This window comes from Anser cygnoides, chromosome 26 (assembly GCF_040182565.1).
Source record: "Anser cygnoides isolate HZ-2024a breed goose chromosome 26, Taihu_goose_T2T_genome, whole genome shotgun sequence".
In the NCBI taxonomy this organism is placed as follows: Eukaryota; Metazoa; Chordata; class Aves; order Anseriformes; family Anatidae; genus Anser; species Anser cygnoides.
The window spans coordinates 3,638,674-3,655,468 of NC_089898.1; the positions used below are offsets into that span (position 1 = coordinate 3,638,674).

Here is a 16,795-nt window from a genome sequence, read left to right on the forward strand (position 1 = left end):
AATCTTTTTATCGTTTGCTGTGTATAAAGTCTGTAGGAAATGTCTCTTAAAATAGCATGAATCTTCTAAGACTGATCCTAATTTATCTCAAGTTTGCTCTATGCTACTTTTATGTATTAAAAGTGCTGGAGGATCTTTTACACATCTATGGTGGTATTAGAAAGCATGAGAATAAAATCAAGTTCTTCCAATTAGAAAGCATGTATCCTGATCTACACCAGATCTGCTAATTCTCTAGCTGCTAGGCACACAGAGGATTGCTTCCTATGCTCTTTAGGGTCACAATAATGACCTGCTGGCTAGGGGCTCTGTTTTCAGTGGCATTGTGGCCATGCTCTTTTGTTGATATCTCTTTTTAAAACTCTTGGGAAACATGGAACCCCACATGGCACTTTTTTTTTTTCTTTAATCAGTCCAGGATTAGAAAAGTAACTCCTCTCCCCCACACCTGTTAGCATTCAGGTGCTTCTCGTGATAGGTTTTGTAATATTTTGCCTTGCAAAAGCATAATTGTTTTTCTATTTGAGTGTAACTCAGTTCATCATTTCTCAAGTTCTATCCAGTTAAAATCCTTTAAATTTGTAAAAAAAAAAAAAAAAAAAAAAAAAAAAAAAATTTACGGCAAGTGATACTAATAATGTTTTGCCACCCAGACTTTGTGATTGTGCTGGGTGCTGGTCTTGGAAGTCACACAGGGTCAACAACTCTGTTTAAAGAATTCTTGTGATTCTGATTTAAAGGATTCCAATTCCTTTTCTTCAGGAGTGGGAAACTGCTGTTTTCAACCAGCAGGTCTACTGGTCCCAGGAAGGCTTCGTCTAACTTTTTTTTTCATCTTATTGTATCCAGTGCTGAGAAGAGGAGAACGCTAGCGCTCCCAAATGCATATGATTCTACAAGTCCCCTCTTTCTATCCCATGTGCTTTACGGAAACTCGATCCTGTGTAATATTTGATTGTTTTTCAAATTCATCAAATCCTATAGAGATCATTAGTTACAAAACAGACTAAAATCTAATTCTGAAATCCCACTGCGCTGTGAAAGGTGTTTGCAGGGAGAACAGCAGCACCAGTATCTCATCTGAATCGATTGCAGTAGATGGCAGTAATTTGAATGTTTCAGGAGGTGGGGAGTCCTGTAGTATAGTGGCAGCTCAATGTAGGCAGAATGCAGGCTGCCAGATTTCTGCTGTAATTAGGATGTTTTCTGCAACCATGGTGAAATGGTTGCATCTTTAAAAATCCATCCTTTTTTTTTTGCACTACTTTTTTTTTTTTTCTTTATGGTCTTTTCCTGCACGTTACAGAATTACTGCATAGCCAAGCTTAAAAGACTGTTCTGGAGGTCCCCTTTGGACTATCCAGTTTTATGCAGACAGGACACTGAGGAGCACTGAACTGCCTATTACTTTGGAGCAGAAATGGCGTTGCAGTGAGATTGATAGCAGCCACGTGCCTCCATATGCAATGCTAGATGCATAAATTACAGCCTCTTAATGATGAGGCACAGCTAACTTTCAAGCACAGCTTAGTTGTGCCTCTATTATTTAATTTCTCTCTAATATGCGAATGTGTAAATAAGTATGCCAGAAAATGAAATCCATATCTGAGAGCAGGGGCTGAGAGTGGGGAGGGAGAGAAGCTGGAGTATTAATAAATGAAAATTGCAATCAAATTTATAGAATTTTACTGTATTGGAATCACGTTGGATCTCAAACAGCTTGGCGTTTGTAACATGGCAGGATGTTTTATTACAGTGCATTCCCACAAGGTGAATTAAAATAAGGATTAAAAAGCCCCCATAAATCAGATTTTATAGCTGCCTAAACCACCTGCAAACCGTTGGTACTTGTTCTCAAAATCCACCATCATTCTGCTGTCAAACTGATTTCGGTTTCATTAGCAGAACTGGCATTGCCCGTGCTGGCATAATCTACTGACTGCATAAATTACTAGGAGTGTAATTGTAAGCAATGTCTTAATTTTGTCAACAGCATTCCACAGTGCCAACGATACCCTTTATGCACTATTTTTAATTGTCTCAGCTGGATGTTTTTTCAGCAAATTTTACCTCAATGGGAAATAACAGAAAATTATGTGAGCCTGTAGTAGTTAGTATAGGCAAGGAGATGCTGTACATGAAACCCTAAAAGATATTTACCAAGGGACTCTCCAGTGTTTGTAAATAGTTTCCTATCCCAAAGGTAATTTCCTGAGTATTGAGAAGTGAAGAAGTGTGTCCTGGTGGCCCTGTGCAGTGTAGAGCAACCGGGAAGTATTGCAAATGAAAGCTGAAAACGTGAGTTTGGCTCCAGGTGGGGCACGTTGCTCTGGTGTCCAGCCTTTTGGACGAAGTTAAGCTTCGTTTCACAGCTGAAATTGTGCAAGCACTGCAGGTGATGGGACCTCTCTGCGATTTGGGAGAAGAGCTTGCTCCCTGCGGCTGTGCAGCTTGGTGCAGCCGTTGCACCTCTGGGGGACTGCTTGCTCACAGCAGTATTTTGCAACCTGGCGCAAAGGCTGTGAAATCTCTCTGAGCCTCCAGCACATCATATGTGATCAAAATAAACAGCGAGGGTTGTTATGCTTTACTGTCCCTGAAGGCTTCACCAATGTTAGCTGCATTAAATGTATGGAAAAAAAAAAGTCTGCATGATGTGTCTTCAGTTTGGTGGATTCTTTCAAAATTGTTTTGTATGAATGAGATGTCTGCAAGTAAGTAATGAACACGGGAGAAGCTAACAGCTGGCAATCAAGTCTATATATTATAATTGCTGGGTAGTCTGTGCTTGGTAAGTTATGCTGTACCACAATGGGTGGGTCTCTGTGTGGGCACGTGGTGTGTGGTTTTTCATCTTGTTGTATTTTTGTTTGTTTTTTACAATTCAAGACTTCAAGTAGAAGGTAGATTTTTCTATTTGGCTGTGAGTAACCGCAGGCAGTGCAGTAAGATTGATATTATGACAGGAGGGAATGCATTCGTCCTGTATATGCAGAGAGTTAATGTTGCGGTGTGTCTCTGTGTGAAGTACGTCTTCCTAAGAGAGTTGATCGTTTTGTCCCCTTCATCATTCAGAACCATTCACAGTTAGCAATATGTTACACCTTTAACAAATCCAGAACTATTCCTGCTAGTGTAAAAGTGAGTGTTTCTGTTTCAAATTAAAAACCGTAGCAGATTTTGCTAGTATGTCTTTTACAAGTAACCATTTATTTCCCTTAAAAACCAAAGGTAGAGCCAGAGAATTCTTAAACGCCCTCCAGGGCTGTCAGCTGTGCTAGGCTCACTTCCCTCCTCGCTTCCCTTAAAACACTGGTGACCGAGATGGCCATTGCAGGAAGAGCTTTTCCCATCAATCAGTGCTGGATTCTGGCTGCCAACAGGCAGGGAGCCAATTCAGCTGTCTGCTCGAGTATGTGATCTAACTCACACTGGGGTTACAGCCTTAGCTAAATCCTGTTAAAGCCAATGCTAAGACCCCATAAACTTAATTGGGTTTAGTGTAGACCTACCTTATGGATTTCTTTTTTGTATCTTAGTACACTTGTATTTTTTGATCAGTGAGTGCCTTCTGATAAGCTTTAGTTTAACTTGTCTGGGGCAGTATCATTTATCATTACCTTTGTTCTTTTAAATTAGTGGTGTGTGTAATGCATGAGCTGGAAAGAACTCTAATATGGCTATCTCCAAGAAAAGTTGTCCCCAGAAAGTGAGCCTGATTTTTATTAATGATGATTTCTGTCATTTTTCTGTAGCCTGATAGTTGTTTTTTTTTTTTGTTTTTTTTTTGTGTGTGGGGGGGGTACTTGCGGTAGGATTCAGTCTGGTTCCTGTTAAGAGGTTTTGGAATCGGATTGAATGTGTGAAAGGCTAAACTTGTGAAGAAGAATGCATTTTTGATGTTAGTTATGTGGGTTGCCTTAGATATCTCACTACATAAATTCTGCAAAAGGCAAAAAAGAAATACTACAGTACAAGAGAGGGCATGATACTAACCTCATTCACAGGGGAGAGATTTTCCATAATTGAACATCATAAGGTTAAGCAAGTTCATTTCCATGAGATTTCTATATTTCTACTGATTTTCAGTGAACTTGGTCTCACGCGCAAGATAGTGGCTGTGATTAAGGCTTAATTTACACCTTAATTTAAGTAGTTTTTTTGAAGTAAGGGTAGGAACAACATTTGTGCCCTTAGTAGTATTTATTACCTGTATTCCAAATGATGTCTCATTAAATACTCCATTTTTACAGTGGGCCAAGCTGTAAATGCCTCTTCTTCATGACTGCTTTCTTGAACAAATAATCTTACCGAGTTTGATGCAAGTAATCTTGCCAAGCAAGTGCTCACCAACGTGTCAGGAGTTTTGGCACTTCAAGTGCTTTTCATCCCTGATGATCGACTACCCAGACTGAAGGAGAAATGAATTGCAATGCTATTAGCATCCTTGATAAGTTAGCAGAAATACTGACTCATCATTGGCTTCTTGTGATTTGGGATCAGAGTGCTAATTCAGTGGGATTTTCTAGTGTGTGAACACAGTAAGTTCTTTGAATGCCTTGTGGGAAGCAAGTATTTGGTTACATATCTCTTTGACAAAGTATTGAAGCCAGCAGGACACTTAATACTGACTTTCTGGAGACCTACCCTGTATGAACCTACTTTATTCATTAGCCTAAAACTTTTGTAAAGGAATAGGTGAAGAGGTAGTGATTACTAAACAATTGCTGTATTTCATTTATTCCCCTTAACTTCTTCTGTCTTAATGGCTAAGGAAAAAGTTTACAAGGCTGACAGTGCAAGACTCCATCTGTTCAGACAGATTAAAGGAAACAGAGGAGAACTTCTAAAGCATGAATGCTAAAGGTATTGTTATTGCTCTTGCTAAGTTTAATTGCAGAGAATAGGGACCGATAAATATGTCTACAGGATGTATTAATTGCTCTGTGAATGTATGCATCCATTTAAAGGCAAAGTCAAAGATGTTTAACTGGATATGACCTACCAAGGTGAGCATAATGCTGAAAGGGAAATATTTGGCAAAGTGAATGCTTAGTTTTATGTTTTACGTGCTACCCTAAGGTACTTTCAGGGCCTTTCACTGCACCAATGGTTTTCTGGAGGGGTCTTTTTTTACAAAAAAGCTGGTGTTGAAAGGTACCTCTGGAGATCATCTAATCCAGCCCTCCCTGCTCAACCCGTTCTAGTTGACCTTTGCTCAGATTGGGGTAAGAAAGAGGTTAGTAGGTCGAGAGAGGTTCTCCTCCCCTTTTACTCTGCCCTAGTGAGACCACATCTAGAATATTGTGTCCAGTTCTGGGCCCCTCAGTTCAAGAAGGACAGGGAACTGCTTGAGAGAGTCCAGCGCAGGGCCACGAGGATGATTAAGGGAGTGGAGCATCTCCCTTACGAGGAAAGGCTGAGGGAGCTGGGGCTCTTTAGCTTGGAGAAGAGGAGACTGAGGGGTGACCTTATTAATCTTTATAAATCTGTAAAGGGTGAGGGTCAGGAGGATGGAGCCAGGCTCTTCTCGGTAACACCCAATGGTAGGACAAGGGGCAGTGAGCGTAAGCTGGAACATAGGAGGTTCTGCTTAAATATGAGACAAATTTTTGTTGTGGTGAGGGTGACAGAACACTGGAACAGGCTGCCCAGGGGGGTTGTGGAGTCTCCTTCTCTGGAGACTTTCAAAACCCACGTGGATGCGTTCCTGTGTGACAAGATTTAGGTGTTCCTGCTCTGACAGGGGGATTGGACTAGATGATCTTTTAAGGTCCCTTCCAATCCCTAATATTCTGTCATTCTGTAATTAGAACTTGCAATATGTTTTATAATCACTTTTGAATAGGACAATAAGTATTTATGTTTTAGTAAAAGTCACTTTGTCCTTTTCATTAAAGAAATTTAACATCGCAAATGTGTGGGTTTTTTTATTTTCTTGAAAGGTTATCTGTTTATTTTTACCTTTAGAAACCAAATGCCTTAAAGACACACTAGATTGCTTATCCAATTATAGCTGCTTTCCTAACTAATAGTTTTTAGATATTCATTTTAAATGATTTTTATGTCTCTTGAAAATGCCAGCAATATTGCTCATAAATCATCATCCTTTCCTTTAGCTCTCCTGGATTAATATAAGTTCTCTTTAATTACTTTTCTAGTTGGAGCAACTGCATTTAATCCTACCTGGTTTTTGAAGTAGGCATTTAGTTCACTACAGCTCATTAAATAGCAGTAGCCCAGGTTAATGTCATGATTAGATGTAGAATGAGATTCTGGGGGAAGGGGCATTTATATGCTGCTAGAGGTATGGCAATTTGCCTTAAGAAGCATTATTCTTTAGTTATGCACAGTTACGTTGGATGTTTTTCTTTTGATATTTTATACTTAGTGCCCTATCATGGTGTGTCAGCTTTGTACACAATGCTTATATATCTTCGATGTAAGTACATACATATTAAAGTGATAGAGGAGTGGTGCCTACGTTAGTTACTGAAGCGATCTGTATGGCAGTCAATGAAGTATATTTTAAATACATTATTATTTTCCATTTGGAGGTCAGCAGTTTTTGGCAGAAAGAACCAAGATTCATGAAGGTTTGCGGCTGTGTGGTTGAATCAGCTACGTTCAGTGTTACTGATTACGTAGCTTTTGGCTAGTCATGATGTATGGGGTAAACCGACCCGCATCCCTTACAGAAAGGGAACTCCTCCTGCCACCTTAGATATTCGCTGGAGAATAAACACCATCATTTCACATCCATGCTGCATTATAATAAATACAGTGTGTGTGTGTTGGGGGGCGGAGAGTAAGGAATCAGCTGTAGCTAAGCTATATTCAATATGGCAAAACTGCTTTGGATTTATATTCATGAGTGGAATCCAAATCGGGCCTGAAGGTGAAAGCAGTGGTGTAAAATCTCAGGTAGCCCACTGCCTCTTTAAGAAAACATCTATTTCTTTTGCTAAACATCAATCCAGGGAAAAAGACCTACGTGTGTTTCATTTTTCTTTGCTGACGTTTTGATGTGATTAAATTCATGGTGCTGCAAAGAAATATTGCCAAGCAAACCTCACAGCCTGAGAACCAGCGCAGTATTCTTTCGAAGCCAGCAAATGCACAGCAGCTTTCTCTTTAGCAAAATTAGTAAAAGCACAGTTTCACTCTAACCTTTAAATCACTTCATCTCTGCTTGGGGCACTTCTGTTGAAATGCTGAGTGTCTTCTTTCTATCAAGTGACGGAGGTAAACAGGCTACAAAAGCAAAGTAATGCCTTCAAATCTGAGCAAGACATTTGGGGAGTCTGATGCAGATGTGTAATGAACAGAGAATCTATCCTTATATTGACTAAGTTAATTTCTTTAGCCATTTATTTCTTGTCTACTGATATACTCAGAACTTGGGAGGCTGATGTGATATTTATAGTGATTGCAGTTTAAAGCAAAAAGCATTGTTGTGACTCATTTCTTTGCCTGTCTCAGTTCCCCAAGGAGGTGTTACTTCTGGCATTTGCCTAGGCACCGAAACGTTTTCTTCTCAATTCATTCACTGTGGAAAAACATTTCTGTGAAAGACCAGTCCTACTGATTTGAGAAGACTAAGTGCTAGGGCTGAAAAACTCTCTGAGCCCCTGGCTTCACTTTTAACTCTTTTTAAAATTTTTTTTCTGATACTTGGAATCATGAGAGGGAATTTTTTCATCTGCAGGGAAAGTGGCACCCACTAATATTGTACTTGAGTGAATTTCAAGAAGAAACCACCTTCCAAACAGCCTTACAACTTAGCTTATAAGATGGTCTATATATGCATCATCTAGCCCTAGCTTTTTTCTCCTGGACTGTATTTTTTCTTTTCTTTTTTTTCTTTTTAGTGGTGATTCAAATGCTTACCTCTTGGTCCTGTGCAGGTTTTGGCTGTTCTGTCTATAAGATTAACCTTAGCTGCAAGTTTTTCTTCTCTACGCATTCATTGACTTCCCATAGACACATAAAACACCAAGGTGATCGATTGCATACATACAGCCTCTTCTTCCATGAAGCACAATAGCTCTTCTACCAGGACAGGATTTGGTTTCTTTGTCAAAAGCTCTCTGGGTTTCTTCTCGGTTGGCAGCCAACCTTTGTGACACTGGCATGCAGTAGATAGGATTGATTATGCTCAGCTTTGTGTTTAAAGGCCGAGTGGTTATTTTCAAGGTCACGTAGTAAAAAAATGAAGGAGCTGGGAATAGAAGCCAGGAGCCCTGGTTCCCCATCTCGTGCCTGTAAACGCATTTTCTCTTTTAAAGGCAACCTTTGCAAAGGTATTCAGTTTAACCGACCATGAAGGTACGTGAAGATTAAGTGAGACTTGCTGACAGCTTTGAAAGCTGAGAACAAAACTTGGGTGTCCTGGTGCTGAGCCCCTCTTCCATCAAGCCCTAGAGTCGCTTTCCCAGCTCTGTGCAGATACCTCCTGAGCCCTGCATCTTTGCTCCTGAAAAGTTGGGTGTATGGGAACGTACACGGCTTACAAGAAATGAAAGGCTCCTTGTTTTATGTCCTCTCCTTTCCGACACTGGGGGAAGTCACCAAGTCATTTGCTTTCTCAGTATATCACACAAAATACAAAGTGTTAGAGCCAGTCGCGCCATTCTTTACAACGTGTAGACAGAGTTATGAGGTTGGGCAGCAGCTTCGTTGATTTAAAAAATAAAAATTTGGTTCTAATCTTTGGAACAGGCAGAATAAAAATTTTAATTACTTGTTTGTCTATAAATAATTCAGAGGAACTATAGGTTATGCTTATACACATGCACGCACAAGCAAGATACATATCTAGTGCTAGAAAATTGCTCGAGCCTCTTGTAGGTAGTAAATTCTCCATGGGTTTACAGACAGTAGTAGATATGTCCATGCATGCTGACAGAGAAATCATATGTCAAAGTGATCAGCCAACAGCAGCAGGGAAGTCTCTTTGGTAAAGGCACCAAATGTCAGGCCTTCTCTAGTCAGTTTTCTATATGAAGAGGTTGACTTTGCTAATGGACAGGAAAAAAACTTGTTGCGATAGGTGAAAGAGCTGATCGCGTGTCAGATTCTTCCATTATCCATATTCTTGCAGCCATTCATCGTTGTCTGATCCCCATCCTGCTGGGTAATGGGATATATAATGTCCTGAATAGCTCTACCCGAACAGTTTAGAAAAAGAAACTGTTATTGAGGGGCTCAGATATTTAGGTGCTCATTAGCATTTTCAGAGTCACTGATGGTTGATTCCTAATTGGAATTACATTTACGTGGCTAATTCCTGAAGTTCCTTAAATCTGAGGAAACATATCTGCACCTATAGGAGCCAAAATAAATGTGAAAATGTCACTGTTACTGCAAAGATAATTCTTTTTGGCTAGTATTACAGATGGCAAAAGGAAAAGATGCTTTATAATTCATCAGCTCCTGTGACTGCAGAAGTACGGGTTGCTGTCTGAGGAAACTGAACAGACCTTCTGGTTTGGAGACTAACAGTTTATCCACGAGGTCGCTCTGTTCCTTAGAGACTTAGCCCATAGTTCCTTCTTACCTGATGCTTTAACACCACGCTTTTAATAACATCCTGTTCTCTGCATTTATATTTATAGACCTGCCAACACTGTCCGTCTTTGGCACCCAACATGACAGTAAGGTCTTGGCACATGCATTTCTGGTATACATGTGATGCTGAGCTCTGCAGTGGGTCTTATGTATTGGATTTAATTACGTATTTCTACCTAGTCCTTTCCCTCTCCCCAAGTCTTCCTGAAAAACTACTTGCTAGATGAAGCGTGGAGGAATTTGTAGGTGAAGTTAGGTGATTCCTGAATACACAAACATTAATAATAGGACATGTGAAGGAAGAGGACTTCTGAATGAAAACAGGTAATTGCCAATAGAAAAGTGTGAATAGGAGCTAGTTTCCTATCAATACAAAATGTGTGCACACCACTGCTTTATTTCTTTAGGAAGAAAAGAGATTGAGTCATATATCAATTAACCTTAAGCCAGATAAGTGGCTGAGGATTAATTTACTAGATAATGATGAAATTTGGAAGGACATGGAGGGTTTGTTGGAAACTATTTAAAGTATAATTAATGTTTCTTTTAAATATACAGAGAGATAACAGAATTAGTAGGGAAAAAAACACTTTTCATTAGAAAATGGAGCATTTTCAAAGGATAATATATGCTTAAGCATCTGTTTCCAGCTGCTGGGAGATGATGTGTTTTCATCCAAGACAAAGGAGCTTGCTGGAGTTACACGGCAGAGGATCAGGTCCTGGAATAAAAAGGACAAAATTTATATAGTGAGTGGCTGAGCGCTCTTGCAGGCTGCTTGTTAAGAGTCTGATAATGTTAATTGGAGCTCTTTTGCATGGCACAGGGCCTCTACACTTGCATTTGGAACAGGATTTGCCTTGTGCCCAAGTAGGTGATGCACTGAATTGCTGTTGCTGGGGTCCTGAGCTACTTCAGCTTCTGCTGCCTTTTCTTCTTCCAGGGACAAGGTGCTGGGAGAAATTTCCAGCAGTTCTCTCTGAGCAGTTCTCTCTGTTTACCCTTTGGGGCAAAGTGCATCTTTAAAAAAAAAAAGGAAATATTTCGATTGCTAATTTATACCCTTGGCATTCAGGGTGACTTTTTCAAGTGACTGACATGCTGCATGATTAGTTGCTCATAGCTTTATAATTAGCTGAAATGTCATTTACGTTGCATTGCCTCGTTGCGTGTTTTGCTCTGTGTGCAATCACTGGAAAGGAAAGCACTTCTTCATACACCACTGCAGTGGCAGCATAGCTGTTTTAGCTGAGGGACAGAGTCTTCTCTTAGATTAGCAACCCTACCTCTCTTGAAAAATTAAAAATAAACAGTTATGCCACCTTTTCCTCCATTATGATGCCATTAAAAAAAAAAAAAAAACATTCTAATTTGCCTCTGACTTGACCTAGAAGAATTAGCACCTGTGGTGTGTCTTTTTTCCCCATGCATATACTGTTTTTTTTTTTTTGCGTGTGTGTGTGTGTGTAATTAATGCAGTTGTGTGACCATCGGAAATGAGAATACCCTAAAGAGAGGGGTTTGCACGGACTTATCCAGCCAGCTGTGGTCCATGCCGAAGCATGTTCAGCCCCAGGGCCATGGGGAAGGGAGGTAACATGTTTCCTGCGTGGCTTTTGCAGAGTCCCTGTGCTGAAGGGGCAGGTCACAGGGGTGACACTGGGCAGGCAGGACTCAAGGGGACATTGGTGGCTCTGAATTATTCCTCTTTTGCGGTCGCTGTGGCTGTTTGTGTGCTCCCTGTCCTAGGGGCAGGGTGAAAGCAGGGAGGAGATGGAAATCATTGCACGTGGTGGTTTTTGTCTGCCCCCCATAAGCAGCCATTCATGCCAGCATGGAGAAGTCTGTATGTTGCCTGTGTTTCCACTTCTCGGAGAAAAGCCTCCAGTCCCTTTCATCAAAAAACACAAAGGGATGGATAGCTCACAGCCTATAATGAATCTTTCATTTGGAGATCTCAAAACCCTTCAAAATTATCTCCCAAGCTTTACACCTGTAACTCTGCAGAGTTTAGAGGCGTTTTCTATTTCTGCCATGGTTAATATGTTTCAGAAAGTCTCCGAAAACCAATGCTTTATTCTCAGGATCTATAATAGTGGTAATATGTACCTCTCCGCTGCGGTTTTGATTTAGTGCCTTATTGTTCAGCACCCAGCTTCTGCAGAGTCCCTCTGACATATTTCAAGTGCTTTGAGGAACACACAGTACATTACAGTATGGCCAAGGGTCACATTTCTGAAAGGAATTAAGCACCTAAGCTCCTTTCAAATCTAGCCTGCGTGTTTTAGGAGGCAGCATGTTGGGATCTATTGTCCACTGCATTACGCCCGGGATATTTTTGCTTTATTAGTGTTGCTCTGCCTCAGCTTCTATTTTATCAGCACCAGATTTAATGCATTGCCGGACACAAGGTGCTGGTAGAGAAATAGAGCACAAGCCAGCTGCTACTCACAGGTCTGTAGGAGATCCCATCAAAACCCTTTGCCATGCCTTTAGCACTGCAGGGAAGTGGTTCTGTTTGGCCACAGAAGCCAAATTACGAGAGATGTTCTTTTATCATTGCTTTTATGTTGGAAAGAGTGCGATAATATTTTTACCTATTGGTAGGATGCAAAAGCGCCTCTTCCTTCCGATCCCTATATAAATAGGTTTCACGTTACTCGATACAATGTGCTTCAGTGATTGGAAATGTCAAAGTGATTACGGTAAGCTGGCATTTGGAAAGTGCTGGAGTGTCTGTGGCTACACAGCCTGGCAAGAAGTTTCAAATTATCTTAAGCTGCTAAAACGCAGACTTTCTATCCCACAAATATGACGTTAATCTCTCTTTGTGGTAGAGATTATGGAGGAAAATGACCCTGCTGAGCTCCCTCTGGTTCTGTTTTCACAGCAGCTTCTGAGAGAAATGAATCCACTTGATTTATTTTTGGTATGAAAAATCTGTCTTGCAATAGCTATAGTTCAATATTCACTTGCCTTTAGCCAATATACTGAGATCAGAATATTGATGATGATTTCATTTTACTGTGAAAGATGATGTTTTCTGATACAGTCCACAGCTCCTGCAATCCAAACAAATGTTACTCAGAGCTTTTCAAGAGTTTTTTTCCCCTATTAGGAACAGGTTAAGCACGCTCTGGCTTATTTGTAAAGTGTAGTAACAGGCCAAACGCAGAATGATTCAGGGCGAAGTTAAACAGTTCAATACTCCAGCACCTGAATGCAGTGTTCCTGGCCCTGTCAGGTGCATGGGTGTTAAACATCAGGCTCCTTTTACAGTTAACAACAACAACAAAGCGTGACCCCAATACCCACAGCTCCAAGGTTCTGAACAAGCTCTACTAAAACAAAGGAAAACCAAATTCTTATTGAACCTGAGATGAGTATAAAGTGGGCTGAACAGCTTTACAGAAAATTAAGATATTAAAAATGTTTCTTGCACACAGCTGTTTGGCTTGTGGTAATGTTTCTCAGCATGCATCTTCATCAGTAACAAAATAATTCTGAAAGAGCAAGGTTCTTGGCCCTGCTGATGCTTTCCCCCCACCCTCTCCATTTTCAAATAATGTTTTACTATGAAGGTTTTCTCTTCTGATTTATGATGACTTGCCCTTTACAGGAGCACTTGTTTCAGGTTGAAGCCTTCGTAATAGCACAGCTGATGGAGGAGTTTGGACATGAAGAAGTTATCAGTATTAAAAATACCCTTTCATGACAGCAGAGCTTTCATTAGAGGAAAAAAATGTTTGTTATCTGTTAAAATGGTCAGGCCCTATACTCCTCCCCAAGTCTGTTCTGTTGCCAGGCTGCATTTATTGAGTGGCTGTGTTGTTGGGTTTTTGTTGTTAATTTTTTTCTCATTAGTGTCTGTGATGAACAAAATTGGGATAGATATGAAATATAGATACCTGAAGTCAAGTCCTGGAAGGTTAAAGTTAAAAAAGACAGTTCACGTTCAATTAAAGTCACTTATTGCAGTAAAATATCTCCCCTTCAACTCCAGGTCTGCCTTTTGAGTTATTCTTACCCCAGCACTGAGTGAAAGCCTGCCTAGGAGCAGTGTCGGGGCAGTGAGAGATTGCAGAATGGATCATTACTGTTTAAGCAAGCAGAAAACAGCCCTGCGTTTTCCCCCCCAGTTCTGCTATGGGAAAATAAAAACTGTCTGTTTCTCCCTATTTACTACAGTGGGTTAGCGGTAATCACCATTTATGAAGTCACTCATAAGAAAGTAATAGCCTGAGTAGTGCTTTGGGATTAAAGCACATCTTTAAATGATACTATAAGGAATCATTTACGTGATGCAACACTGATCTGTAGCCCTGAGATGGGTTTACATGCCATGATTGACCAAACATTGCTTGTTTTATTGCCCAGGATGATATGTAGCACTCTTGTATTTTTCCCTTCTGTGTGAAAGTAGCTTTTGTGGCTGGTGATATTTAGCACTGGTGAAATGTGCAGGGGAGACTGTGACTGGTGCTTCCCAGTGATCTTACGTGGGTGATGGAAGGTGATGTTACCACTCAGCAGTGGCTTTTATTCACACCAAGTTGCTACGTTGCCCAAAAGGGGGAGAGAGCCGTGAAGTGACAAAGGTTGTGAAGGTGAGTAGCTAGGGAATCCCCAAGTTGCTATTTTTGTTTTTAATGAACACACAGGACGAAATTCAATGGTGGTATTACTCCAAGTACTTGCACCAGAAATCACAATAATAGTTTATATGTGTCCTGGGAATGTAGGGAACCAAGCTGTATAGCCTAGGGTTCTCTTGAATAAATGCAGTACAAGATGAATTAAATGTATGTTTATATAAACTCCTTAGTTTATAAAATTGTGACTGTGAAAATGTCAGCATATGAGTTGGGTTATGCTAGATGAACTTTCTCAAAACACGTACGTGAAGTCAGAGTTTTCTGCACCATATCTCGTTGTAGTGATGTTGAATGTGTTGAAATCTATTTTGTAGAAAGAAAGTTTGGACCAGATTGAAATACTTCACACACTTGTCAATTTTGACATGAACAGGCAGACACAAACACTCTTCTGTTTTTGTTTCTTCACGTGATATGATCCTGCTCCTGTTTTCATATGAGGCAACATGGAAATTTAGCAGTTGAGGCTGGACAGCTGTGACTCTGGCACTGCAAAACAGTGTCCTAAACACTTGATGTCTCTTCCCAGTGTCTCATTATCAAAACCACAGTCTCTAGGAGCATGCAGGTAAGTGTCCCTCATTATTAAAACATTGCTTCTGGGCAGGTTATGCTCACATTTGAGCCAAAATATTTCTTTTTTAAAATCTTGTTCGCCCTTGCAGATCTGAAACAGCTTCCCTTATGGCCTTCTGAATACTTTTAAAAATCCATTCATTTGGAGCAAGGATGGCAATTGTGTTGTAAGAGAGCCAAAGAGACTGTTTTGCTGGTTTGGTTTATTGGATGGCTGTAATAATTCATTATTTGTATAGGAATCTTTTTTTTTTTTTTTTTTTTTTAAACTGCTGGACAGCCATCCATTCAGGACTGTAAATCTAATTAATTTGAATACATGAGATTTGCAAGAGTGTTTCTGTTTTGGTTTGAATACAAGAGATAATTAGCTAGCAAAAACTTTACTGCTTTGGGCAGTACTTTTTGGCAGTTCTGAAGTTAAAGCTATAGGCAGTATATTAGGTCCAAGAAGAGAATAAGGTGATTAAAAAAGAATTCCTCACGACTTGGATGGTACCAACAGCTTAGCTTGTGTTTGTTATGAGAGGGCATCTGTCTCCCTGCCTTATTAGATGAGGAGAAGGCAAATATAAACACGAGAAAGAGCCAATCCAGCTCCCCACATTGATTCCACTTTGCCAAAAGCCACTGTACTGACTGTTCTCATGGGCTGTTGCAGCTGCGAATACATCTGCTGCGACTGTGTCTCTCGCCACGGGGGTTGTCCCTGTAGGTTTTCTCTAAAATGGCAATCTCTCAATACAAATATTGACAAGTGCCATCTAACTGTGCTGTATGTTATCCAGATTAGGCTCCCAAAAAGGAGTGGTATATGCAGAGGTGCTGAGCAGTAGTTGTACCCTTCATTTGTATGGATAATTACTGGTGGAGACAGGCTAACGCAATGGAAAAAGGAAGGTACTGTCAACTGTACATATGATCTGTAGATAAATGGATATGATTTATTCTTGTTCTCTAGTTAACACCAGATTTACACTTTTTTTTTTTTTTTAAATCCTTTGCTTTCCATCATTCTATGCAGGATCCTTAGTCTGAAATATGCTCGAAGTCAGCACGTATCACTAAAAGTGCTCATGTATAGAGGAATGACAGTGCCAGGTTGCAAATGGTGTTGCCAAGATGCAGTGGTAGGACACAAGGAGAAGTTCATTGGCAGCGTGGTTCCGTGAAGGAATCAAACATATGGGAAGGAGACACATTACAAAGGGTACTTCTGAGGCTGAAGACCTGGACAGAGATGAGAAAATGCGTTCAGTTCCTCATGCTGGCATGAGCTGGCTGTATGAAGGTGAGCAGCTTGTTAATTTTTTGCTCTGAATTAATTCCTGGATTCTTTGTACCTGGTATCAGCCGCTAGGTCCCAGGGCAGTGAAATAGACATTAATGAGTAAAGCAGCCACCACAGCCACTGCTCTGCTTTAGACATCCTAATGTATGCTGATGGCAATCAAGGAAGCCAATATTTTGAGCAATGTCAGCTAAACCTTCTTCAGTAGCTCTCCAGTAGACGATTGATTACTGGGGAGAAGGGAGCATGGACAACGGCATCGCTGTAGCCATGTCTGAGAGCATGCACAGCTCTTCCCCATGCTTGTGAAGAGCTCAAGCTGATACTAATGTAAACAGTGTCTGAACCTCTATGAGTTAAAATTTAGTTCCTGTAACACCCTACAATATGTATGTAATGGCCCTGTCAGCATTGTATGTACACCTTAGTGAAAACTGGAATGATTGCTTTGAATAGAAAAAAAAATCCATGTGCTTTGGGTAAGACCAGACCGTTGATGGAGATGCAGAAAGATTAGATTGGTCGAAGCCTGTAGATAAATTTCTGGCTTAATTTTTTGATAGAAATGTGATCCTGATGTGAGGAAGAGTGCAGGTGTTTTGATGATATTCCGCTGATGTTAGATTTGAAAAGGATGGGAGAAGAATAGGGAGAGTTCATGGAGCTGAAATTGTTTCATGTGATTTCTTACCACTCCTACTCC

General features: G+C 40.4%; 1 long non-coding RNA gene across 7 annotated transcripts in view; it reads left to right on the plus strand.

Annotated features, from left to right (window-relative positions):
* The first annotated feature begins 8 nt into the window (after nucleotides 1-8).
* Nucleotides 9-16,795, plus strand: part of LOC106046257 (uncharacterized) — a 59,887-nt gene continuing 43,100 nt past the window's right edge. For 6 of the 7 annotated variants that reach the window (XR_010826671.1, XR_007157455.2, XR_007157457.2 and 3 more), the window contains exons 1-3: nucleotides 9-14,793; nucleotides 15,590-15,701; nucleotides 15,826-16,092. This is a non-coding gene — a long non-coding RNA (uncharacterized lncRNA). The remainder of the gene's footprint in view (nucleotides 14,794-15,589; nucleotides 15,702-15,825; nucleotides 16,093-16,795) is intronic. The other variant, XR_010826672.1, reaches the window with a different exon arrangement.